The sequence below is a fragment of the Larimichthys crocea genome, chromosome II, assembly GCF_000972845.2.
Source record: "Larimichthys crocea isolate SSNF chromosome II, L_crocea_2.0, whole genome shotgun sequence".
Taxonomy (NCBI): domain Eukaryota; kingdom Metazoa; phylum Chordata; class Actinopteri; family Sciaenidae; genus Larimichthys; species Larimichthys crocea.
The window spans coordinates 9,100,788-9,112,797 of NC_040012.1; the positions used below are offsets into that span (position 1 = coordinate 9,100,788).

The 12,010-nt window shown below is 39.4% G+C and overlaps 1 protein-coding gene across 4 annotated transcripts in view; it reads left to right on the forward strand.

The window, feature by feature from the left end:
• Positions 1 to 12,010, forward strand: part of LOC104926201 (RALY RNA binding protein like) — a 42,092-nt gene that overhangs the window by 19,072 nt on the left and 11,010 nt on the right. The gene's annotated exons all lie outside the window — the stretch shown is intronic.

Below are 12,010 nucleotides of genomic sequence, written 5' to 3' on the forward strand. Positions count from 1 at the left end.
CGACAGTTGTGTAAAACTGTGACAGGAGGCTTCACATCAAACCTGTGAAAACCTTAGTGCACAGCACAGAGCTCGGCCCGCTGAGTGACCACAACATCCCACGCTTGAGTAGATTTAATAGCTGTGAGATACTGAAGCTCGGTTTAATTCCTTCGGACATGACTGGATTGCTGACACAATGAGCTTTGAGTATTTCATGCAAATCAAAGTGACATTCAGTCACACCGGTGGTTCTCAGACAGCAGCTACTTAGATCCCGATGAAGATGTCTGCTGGTGATGAAGAGCACACAGGGGAGGGTTTCAGCTCAGCATCCTCTGAGCTGGATAAAATCTGGACATAGGTGTCCTGGTATTTTAAGAGCTTGGTGTGATCATGTCTGCTTTCTGTCTGTCTTTGGCTCACAGTGTGAGAGCGCTGTCATGCATAGCTGCTGTCTTGTAGTCTTTGAGCGTCTCTCTGTGGTTGAAAAACATACTGCAGAACATCGTCATAAATCCAAGGTATTCTAAGTCTTTATTTATGATATTCGGCACTGTAGATCACATAAAGCTGATCTGTTCTGTGATAAATAGTTAGAAAATTGATGGTAAAGCTTGAGAAATTAAAGATTTGAGTGAAAGGTAGATGTTAGGAAAGGTGTATTTCATGTAATAGTGACGCATTTGTCTGTCAAAACCTAAAAATCCAAACTTAAAAAGTTTGCTTTAAGGAATATATGTAAAATAAATAAAAAAATACAAAACATGAATTACATAAAAAACAATATAGAAATGAATTATGATCAAAATATGGCAGCTATTGAGTGTGGATAATGTTAATCTGATTATTACAAATCAAAGTTTAAATCTCAACCTGTTTACTCTGAAACATGAATATATGCTCTGTCTACCAGGCTGCTTTTTCTGCATACATGAATTTTCTAACTGCATGAACACTAGATGGTGCTGAGAGAATAGCAATGTGTGCTGCGCCACCTCCACTGGGACATTTTTTTATTTTCCTTCAGCATATATGATTCATTTGTATTCCCAGTAGTCAAACTCATGCAGGGATTACCTGCATCTGTGCATCCATGTTTGTTTTTAGTCATTTTCTACCATGAAAAGCTTTCTATGAAAAGCAGCATTTTAGAGTGATTGTGTTTGTTGTTGTTGTTGCAGTGTAGTGTTAGTAATAACCTTCTTGAATAAAACTCCAAGAGAAGAAGAGGCACACAGAGCACGGTTCAGCTCATTTTTACTTCACCCATCAAATAATTAGAGATGTCTTTTTAATATTCTGCCGAAGATTGCAAAGTGAGACAATCGCTGAGGACACTGGCGTTTTCAATCCAGTGACTTGCCTTGAAACAATGAATCCGTCACACACACTCAGGCTCTTATCTTTCATGAAGCATTTAGTTTCGTGTCGTTTCTTATCGGGAACAAAGAAGCTGGAGGACTATTAAGACGTCAGGCTGTGTGTGAGACAGCTGCAAACCCCATGTCAGTGTAATTAGATATTACAATTACAAGGCTTCATCTACAACAGAGTCCAAATGCTGCAACAGCTGGGGAATCAGTAGGCAGCTTCCCCCCTGGGTGCTCTGCTTTTTTCAATCTGTCTCTTAAGTCCACAGCCCATCCACTTTAAATGAAATTTTACAAGAAATGCTCAGTAAGAGACATTTTCTTCTTCATTTTCAAATGATTTAATACACAGATTTTGCATAATTCTTCTTTTTTGGCTCTCGCTTTAATAATTTCTTTTCAGCAAATACTTTTTTTATCCTATGTACTATAAAGTCCTGTGTCCTATGTTAAGTATTATGTATGTGTTTTTTTCAAAACATCATCCCAATAAAGCTTTGGTGAATTTAGAGAACCACTTTTCTATGAAAGGAAAACAAAGTTCAGAAAATAGTTGAACAGGGACAAGGAAATGTAATGTTAAAACAGATTCAGGATGAAAACAACACACCAGTATCAGACAAAATAGACTATGTACATGTGAATATGTATACTGTATATGTCATATGCATTTAAACATACAGCTTTAGGTGCAGAAATCTGCATGTCAAAGTGTACTAAAACATGCACACATTCATGTACAGCAGCTTGACTAATGAGAGGAAAAGCTGTAATAAATGAGTGGAGAAACAAAATCAGTGCAGATGCTTCCACACAGGTGCACTGCATGGTACAATTAAGCAATTAACATCCAATCACGCTCTGTGGCGTGTATAAAAACGTTGAGCAGGCCCAGTTAATTCTGATTTTGTATCAAGATGGCAAGAGGAAAAGATCTAAGTGAGTTTGGAAGAGGGTTCATTGTTGGGGCATGAATTGGCAGGAACTGGTTAGTGTTTCAGTAGGTCTGGTTTCTTAGATCTGTAGGAATAATTTCAGTAAAGAGAGTCAGAAACTGTGGTCCATGCACCCTTGATGGCCGCGATGCTCTGGCTTTAGTGTGATATGCAAGAGACAAAAAAAAGAAAAGCAACTCTTGTCAGTGCAAGACGTGATCAGACTAGGGAACAGCAGTCCGTCAACAATTACCTAGAGAGGTTATTATAGTCAGGCAGCAGTGCATAAACCCCTCATTACAAAGATAAATTCACATTTGAGAGTTCAGTGGTGCAAAATGCATCTCCACCGGTCAACAGAGATGTGGATGAAAGTGCTGTGGTCAGATGAGTCATCCTTTGTGAGCAACACCAAGAGAATAATCCTGAATGCTTGACCCCATGTAGTGAGGGCATCTGGTGGCTCTGTTATGCTGTTGGGGGGCCATTTTGTTGGCATAGCTTGAGTCCACTTGTCCCCTTAAAGGGAAGGGTCACTGCAAATCAAAATAAAATTGTTCTGAGTGATCACCTATGATGAAACATTTCTATCCTTATGGGAGTGGTCTCTTCCAAGATGACAGTGCCCAATCCAAGGGGCATGAGGGGTCACTGAATGTCATTTGTCATTTGCTATGGCCTTTGCAGTCGCCACATCTCAACCCAATTTGAACACCTATCTATTTTGGGGCGACCTGTCAAGCGCTCTTCACCACCATCATTAAAACCGCAAACGAGGGGAATATTTTTGGTACTCATCAGTGAGGGAGGATGGAGGCCCAACACACTTACTAAGACACTCATGTCACAAAAATAATTGTGTTGTATACACACGCATGTGTGTGGCATTACTCGCAGAGAAGAAATTAGTTGAGATTTTACAAGAATACTGCAGGAAGTAATTGCACAGCATAGTAAGTGAAATTGCACTGGAGATGTTGAATCCATTAAAACTCACTCAGTGTTATTTGGAAACTGTACAGTGAGGGTTGCTATTAGTTACAACTACAGACTACAGAGATTTATCACTCGACTCTGCAATTCCCTTCAGCTCTGGTGGAGCCTCTGAGTGTCTTTCAGCTCATTGTATTGGTTTTTATGACAACTTTATGTTTTGGTACACTCTCACTGCTTTCATAATGTCGTTCTCATAGGGAAAAAGCTCAGTTAAACCGCCTTTTGACTACCTGCCAAATATGTATAGCCATAAATTCCTTTGAGAGTTGGTGGAGACCAAAAGCAGAGCAAAAAAGGAGAGTCGAATTAGGCTGTTCATCAGGTGGCAACATTCATGACTGTAATGTGCTGAGTTGCTAATGTTGGTCCGCCAACATATGTATGGGTATTAAGATATAAAAAAAATACTTTTAGCATATTCAATACAACCAGAGCTGTAAATAATCATTGGTGGCCAGGAGCACACGAGTGATTCAGATTGCCAGCTTACAAATACACATTTAAAGAACTCAATATGAATGCACTTATGTAGTACCCTGTGTATCAGTGTTATCTCACTTTGAGTATGGCCATTGTGCACTTACCAGAAATGATGGTCACGTCATTTTACCGCATTTTCCTCTTTGCTGAATTGTAGCTGGCAACATTTGACTGCCAAAATATAAATACAATACATATATCACTGCGACTGCTTCAGCTCAGCCATGTTTTGTCCGCAATCATCTGCACAGAGAAGATCCAGCTGGCCTTAAAGTCTGTCACACAGACAGCATAGAGAATGATAAAGGGAAACTATTACTGCATAGCCTACATACTCTTGCACTGCAGTCTTTCTTAACTACTTTACCCCAGTGATGGGTTCTTTAGCTGCAGCCTTCTGAACTACTTGAACCTTTTGATGCCCCTTTGCACATTTTTGTGTACGTAGCATATTTCATTTTTTTCAAGCATATTGTTGATGATCTATGTAAGGTTGCGCATAATGTGTGTGTGTGTTTTTTTTAGCCTATTGTAAACAACAGGCACTAAAATAAACCTGTTGTTACTCCTTTACACATAAATGTGCACATTGAAACACATTCAAAATACTATTTTTGATTAAAATACAAGGTATAAAACATGTAAATTCTTATTTCTCCGCTTCATTTGAGGCCTGGGGCTTTTAAGTGTATATTAGTGAAGATTTTACAAAATATAAATAAAAATAAAACTATAAATAATCCAGTCTGCATGAAGTGAATATTAAAAATAAATATTTTTTTGATTTTTTTAGACCATAAAATGGAGGTGCATCATGACAAAAACATTGAAATTTAAAGATATATATTAATATGAATATTTGATATGTATGATTAGGACTGATGCTGGTTTAACAAAAAAAAAAAGATTTATAGGTAACCCTAAGGTTAGGATTTTAAAGGGGCATCAGAGGGTTAATATACAAAAAACTGCATTAACAAACTATTGTAGACAAGCTTTATTATTTATACTTTCTTTAACATCCATCTTTTTTGTTTTGTTTAGCTACATTTTTAGAATCGCTTCTCTGGGGCAACACAAATTTAAGGTGTGGGGGGGTGGGATACTTTTTTAGAAGTGTAATAATCTGAAATTATCAAAAAGATTCTAATAAAAATTGTAATTTATCACCGCCTAATCTATAGAGATGCAAGAGAAGCAAAATAATAATAATATATAAAAATAACATAAAAAATCAGTTAATATAGTTCAGCTTGTGTTCCTGCATTTGGAGCAGAGTGGAGTATTTGAGGCGAGAGCTCCCCCCCTGGGATAGTCTGACAAATGGTATGGTCTGAAGCGGCTGGGCTCAGAGCCTGGCGCTGGAGGTCCATCGGCACTCTGTCTATTTTTGGGCAGAGAGAAGAGGAGGTGAAGTCGGCTCCTACTACAGCAGAGTTGGTTTTTACCCCACAGCTCGTCATGACCATGTACAAAAGCAGGCGTCGCAACCAGAGATGTGAGTATGAGGCGTTAATCACCGATGACAAAAGGAGTTTAGGTCGCTAACACAAAGTTGGTTAATTCAGATGTTTCTCACGGTCTGCTTGACTTTACTTTGGGTTGAAATTGCTGTAGATAAATCTCACATTTGAGTGATGATTTCTTTAGAAACTTATTAAAATACACGTACTGTGTTTTGATGTTGATGCCTGTGTCCTCTGCATTGTGCCTCAGCATTTGCATGCAAATTTAAAAAGGCAAGAAAGTAAATTTTATTTTAATTTTTTATTTTTATTAATGCACTGTGAAAACACATTGAAGCTTTTTATTCATTCATGCATGCATGAATGCAAATGAAATTATGTGGAAGGTTACTTGATGCAAATCATACAGAAACACAATACTCATTTATGCATACCCAGCCTAATATGATAATAGTAATAATTTACCAAATCAGACAACACAAATCCAGCTTTTTTTTTCTCACACTGACTTGATCACAGGCAGAAAATTGCTGCCTAAAGGGCATAACATTTATTTTAATCTACTTGGTGATGCAGTATGGAGAATTACAGTGGTGGGCTTGTGATGTTTTAAGATTGGACTGCAGAAGTGTGTCTTCAATGCTGATTGCTCCAGGTGAGCTGTGCACCTGTGTACATACAGTAAGAGGCTACGTGCTGATGGTTAGCAGATCTGTTGGTAAATGAATAAATTATTGTGTTAATGAATCTCATTAACGTCTATACGTACTGATTCATAATCAGAATCAATTATTTATGCAGCTGGTGTGTTTTGCATTGGAAATCCTAAAGCTAACATCGGCTAATCGTTTCTTTGTAAAAGCCGTGACGGCATGCCAACATGCTCAAAAACTGGAATGAATGTACTGGTTGCACAGCAGACATTTTGATATATCATCGCAGGAAACTCACAGGTGTATTAATGATAGCTGCATTCCACTTAGGGGGAGGTCCTGCTGATATATTTCCTTTTTAATCTAAACCAAAAGTGATTCCCAACCTTTAAACATCTTAAAGCGATGCAATGTGGCACACATGACCCCCTGTCATTGGTTTCAATGGATTTTTTCTCCACATGTTTCATTTGAATAATCTTCAAAACAACAAGAAAAAGAGCAAAGATTAGAGGAACATCTGAAAAACATTTTGGCAGCTTCGGTATGTTTAATCTTAATCTTCTGGTGAGATCTGAGATTTCATTTGCAATCCTTTGAGGCCCACAGGTTGGGAACCACTGGCTTAAATGATTAGTGCCATTTCTTTCTTTCTTTGTTGATCAACAAAATGATTGATCACCCAATCATTTCAGTGATGCATAATGCGGGACAGCTGTACAGATTTGTGATGCGACAGCTTCCAGTTGTAACTCCACACCGCGTGTTGCCACTCAGTGCTTCCACAGTCGACTCATGAATAAGGACGAGGCCAGAGTTTGAGAGCAGATGTACGAGTAGTTTCAAGCAGGTGGCAGCTGTCGGTTTGTTTTCCAGCTGCTTGCACACATTCGAGTATGTGGTTAGAGTGATGTGATGAACTGGCGGGAGGGGTTAAAATATTTCAATGTGTTGCACTTAAGAGCCACATCGTTACATCATATGAAAAAGAGGAAATGTGCATCAACAGTTCAGGAGAGATGAAAGACTAAATCATCTTTACCTTGGGCAATATGCTCATTATGATTGAATACAAAAATGAACGCGTACCAATGTTGTGATGTACCACAGCTGCGTGAAAACTTCTGTACCGCTGGTCTATCTTTGGACATAAAAACATTTACATTCATTGTATATGTGATATGAGGAACACAGTCAACCTGAAACATTTAGCAATCTCACATCATGTTCTCCCTAATGGACCATAGCTCAGTGGGTCTAATGAAAATAATTTTATTAGATACCCAGAAGCTGCTTGGGGACTGGCAGCCAAATGTATGTGCTGCCAAGCAACCATTTTCTTTAAAGAGGGCGAAAGAGCAAAGTACAAGGAATTCATTAAGGAAGGACGCTGGTTGAGCAATTAATCCACGCGTCCCCTTCCAACCATTACAAAAAGTGTGAAAGCCTCGAGCTTCTCGTCCTGATTGGAATCAAGCGGGACATAAAACACTCTAGATCAACGCATGTAGCTCACAGACAGTTGACAGAGTAATTTAATAGATGTCAATATCTAAAAGCTTCCAGGATGATAGTTTTTTCCCCCCCCTTTGTGCATATTTTGTGATTTTATCATGCAGTGTATAAGATTGACATGATGCACACTCAAGTCATTTGCAGTTTATTTCAGAAATGTAACGTAAAATATGACTTGTTACATCAGTAACAGTCCAAATTCACATTTTAGATGACTCTAATTATAGAATTGTGTTGAATCTTATTAAAAATATGTAAAATTGAGTTTTGATTAATGTGAATTCCAGATATGTTTTTATAGCAAATCATAACAAGTTATCTCATGACACTTTCCATACAGAACAGATCTAGACCGTACTCTTTATAATATTTATTTCCAGAGACCCAACGGTTCCCACCATGAGCAAGCACTTAGTGACGGTGGTGAGGAACAACTTCCTTTGAGAGTCAGAAACCTCGAGCAGAACTCGGATCATTGGTGGTCGATGAGAAAGAAGGGGAGATGAATATAACTATAAGCTTTAATTAAGATATGACTAATAGTAGTAATAATGATAATAATGAGAATGCAGAAAAAAGTCTAGGAAAGAAGCTGAATAAGTAAAATGAGACGCAAGAGAAGACTAACAATTTTTTTCCCTATTGATTAATCAGCCAGTTATCTCCTCATTTAATCAGTTAATCATTTGGTTTATAAAATGTAAGAAAAAAAGTGGAAAAATCATCAATCACAATATCCTAAAGCTGTTTTTGTTTAAATGTTTGTTTTTAATATGATGTAAAATAAGATTTCCACAGTCAAAATCTTTATGAAACGAACTAAAATGAATTCTATTCAATAGATCTACAAACGTATTGTGACTTGTTCTAATTACAGTGTGACAGTTGTGGTCAGTTGCAAGAATATTTCAAGTTAATGTGAACTGAAGGACGTCGAGTCCCCACACGTACTCATTAATGCACGTGTGTTCATCCACCCGGACACACATTCAGTGTCTACTTTCTCAACCTGTCATTCACCCTGCCCTGCTTGAGGAAACACACTCTCAGGTGTAATAAAAAGCCGAAGCTCCCTGTGCCCTTGAGCCGAGCTTGGAGATTATTCAAGTCCCCGCTGTCAGATTTACAGGCTGCGAGAACACAGCGTAGATTGAATCTGCGACAGCTGTCAAGCAGGGATGTCTCTTAGTCGCACATTTGTATTCACACAGGTGCCTGGATGATCTCTTAATCAAATACTGCTCACCTGCTCTCAGGATGCGTGTTACAGCAGAGATGGGGGGTTCGTTCTGTGCCAGGAGTGATCCTTTGCCTGCCAAAGATTATGTTTAGGCATTAGTCCAGGGAGGAAAATGTATTCTCTCATTTCTTTGTGACAGCAGTAGTTTTAACATGGACAACCAGACTCGACTATTCCCATTACACATTTTCTAAGAGCCATGAAGAAAGACGGAGTTAAAAGGCCAAGTTGCTTTGTAAAGTCTCTTCAGATGTATTGTTACCTTTGAGAATAACCGCAGTCAAGAGGAAAGTTGCTGCTCTGCTATAATTCAGCTTGTGCTTGGCTAAACAGGAGCAGCACAAAGGCCATGTACAGTTATTTAGCTGCCTTTTCTAAACTAAGCTCATCCCAGTGGACTAATTCACATTGTGTGTGTGTGTGTGCCGTGACTCATTGTCTGTGCTTGGTTTAGCTTTAATGACTTGTCCACACCTCCTGAGACAAAGAGCTCAAGGGCACGCCGAGCTGAGGGGACTACAACTAACTACAATTGACACACTCACAGGTAATTTAGCTTCATTAATAGGGATGAACCCAAACTGTGTCAGGAGACCTGCAGGTGGTGATGATTGTATTCTTGGAGGATGCACTGTGGATGGATTAAAAAAACGGAACTCAGCCGCATCCTTGCTGTACGAGCTGCTCGATTAAAATGAGGTGCAGTAAAGCCGGAGATTGATACTTTCATCTTGTACGCAGATGAGGGGAGACAGAGTGAAAACACCCCTTTGACCTCAGCGTCTAACATGCAAACGAGACTGTGCAAGAAGAAAACTGTGCCTCTGAATGTATTTAGAAAATGTTTCACAGTCCTGCTTATGGCTGAAATTAATATCACATTGATTTGTGACATGATAAATAGTAAATACAAATACAAACTCAGTGAAATGAGAAATCAGAGTGAAATGCTTTTTATCATCTTTTTTCTAACCCATGTTATTCTTACTTTCTCACTTACTTGGAAAAACTTAAACCAGGTGATTTGAAAGTCTGAGACTTCAAGCCTCTCTTCAAAGGATGGAAAAAGGCGCCCCTTACACCTTCTTAATCTATTTGCTTAGTTTCGATCAATTGGATGGATGCCTACTTTATCTCTGATCTGTCTTTGCAACCAGATCATACACGTTTAGGCTATTCTACAATATACGATCTCCTTTTGATAACTAATGTACTTTTTCACTTTCATGCACTGAGCCTGTCCTGAAACAGTTTGGAGTCCCTCCTCCTCCCCTTTTGAAAACCTCAGACCTTAAAATTAGAATCATCCTTGAAGCCGCACTAATCAATATTTTCATATTAACAATTGATCAAATGTCAAAAAGGTAACGTGAAAGAGTTTTCTTGTAGTGACAAAGAAACAGATAATTATCTTTCCTTGGTAGCTGAAACCAGCCACGTATGACGGCACTCGCCTATCAGGCAAAGCAGATGCATAACTTTAAGCCTTAATACACTTTTGAGTGAGTTCTATTAAAAATTCACCCTCAGTACAGTTGTGAACATGTTTATTTCTGCTGTGAAGTTGGACATTTTAACATTGGGGGCTTATGGAGAGTGACTCACTTCTGCAGCCAGCCTTGTGGTCATTTGATTGAACTACATTTTTTTCAGCCACAGAGGTTGCTGCTTGTGCTGTCCTCATGTGGCCAAAAACATTCAGTAAGGCCGCTTTAAGATTTGCATTATAATGTTCATAAACTCACTCTGAGGATCTGACCCACTTGACGCTGGTCAATCAGATGTGAAGAGCCTTGTTGAAGGCCACCGTTACAGCAATACATTCAATATTTTATCAGTGTGGAGAGGAAGAAGCACTGAGGATGAGTCTAGAGAATGGCCAGTGTGTGTGTTTTTTTTGTGTGTTTTTTTTTTTAACAATATCTGTGCCTGACTTTGTAGTTGTGTAACTCTGCTGCAGCCAACTCGCTCCTACTGGCTTCAACATAAAGTAACTTTTTATATGCCCTCTCAATGTGATGCTGTATATAGTTTAGTGCAATATCAATCAAATCATAACTGGCTATTGCTTAGCAACACAGTCTCCATCTCTTTTATCTCTAGCCATTTCATGTGTGCACATACAGGCACACACACATGCACACATTTCTTTTTTGTATATGATTAGTATAATGACTGTAATTAATCAGAGGCTCGGTGTGTGTCTGTTTGGGGGGTGTTGCGGTTTGGGGGTTTTCGTTTTAGAGTGCCTTTTAGTGCTTTGCTCTCTCTTTAATGACCCCAGCAGGGGACCAGAGAGGAGAGCACACTTTACAATGTGAACCATTCCTCACGTCTTCCTGGAGCCTAATGATAATGATACAGCTCTCCCTGTGCACCTGAGAGCTACCGATACGTCCCCAATCCATTAGTCCATTAGGGAGAGCGAGGAGGAGAATGAGGAAATAAGGAGAAAGAGAGGGAGGAAGGGACTCTAAACATAGCACCATGGTTAATCTGCAGACAATGTGTTGGAAGATCCAGACACAGGTGCAGCTGCTGGAGTGTGTTTGTGTGAATATATGAGAGGGGAAGGGGTGCCAGAGGAAAACTGATCTTGTGTACTGTAGTCTGAGCTATCTTGCATTGTTTAATTCATAAGCTCGGTGCATTAACACTGCAGCTTGGGATTTCATTATCATCTCTACCACCAGTGGAAAACACACACAGACGCACACAAAAGGCTGAAACTGCAACGATTTTGAAGAAATGACTCGACTTCAGCTCCTGTAGTGACATTTGCTGCTGCATGATCCCCAAGGCAGTTGATGCAGAGCTGATGTTTTATCTGTGCAACTTGTTGAAGCTGTCGAGGGTGGCTCATCCATCAGACAGGGATCTCTCCTCTGTGTGTGTGTGTGTGTGTGTGTGTGAGTGTGTGATGGGAGATGTTTGATATTTGTTTGTGTTTTTGTGTATGACCTTGAGCAGCACTCAAGGCTGATTGAGCCGAGTTAGAGCAGGAGCAGCGGCGACAGGCAGTCAGACTAAACGCGGCGGCGATACCAGCCTGGTTCAGTGCAGCATGATTCTTGGCAGGTAGAAGACGCTGTCAATCATGATGAGAGCCTTGTGGTGTCTGAGTCACAGTCGCCCGCTAATGCATTTCAAGGGGATTTCACTTCCTTTTTACTAAGTGGACAAAATGTTAAGAACACTGCCCTGTCATTTTCTCGTAGTCCTTTCTCCGCACAATCAATGCCTCAGTTGTCTCAAGGTCTTTAAAACCCTTTTTAAAAAGTTTCAGCCTTTCTACTCACCTTTATCTCTTTGAGGGATTCAGTGAACGGAGGAGAAATCACTAAACGAATTGATGCTTTCTGCCTTAATTCAC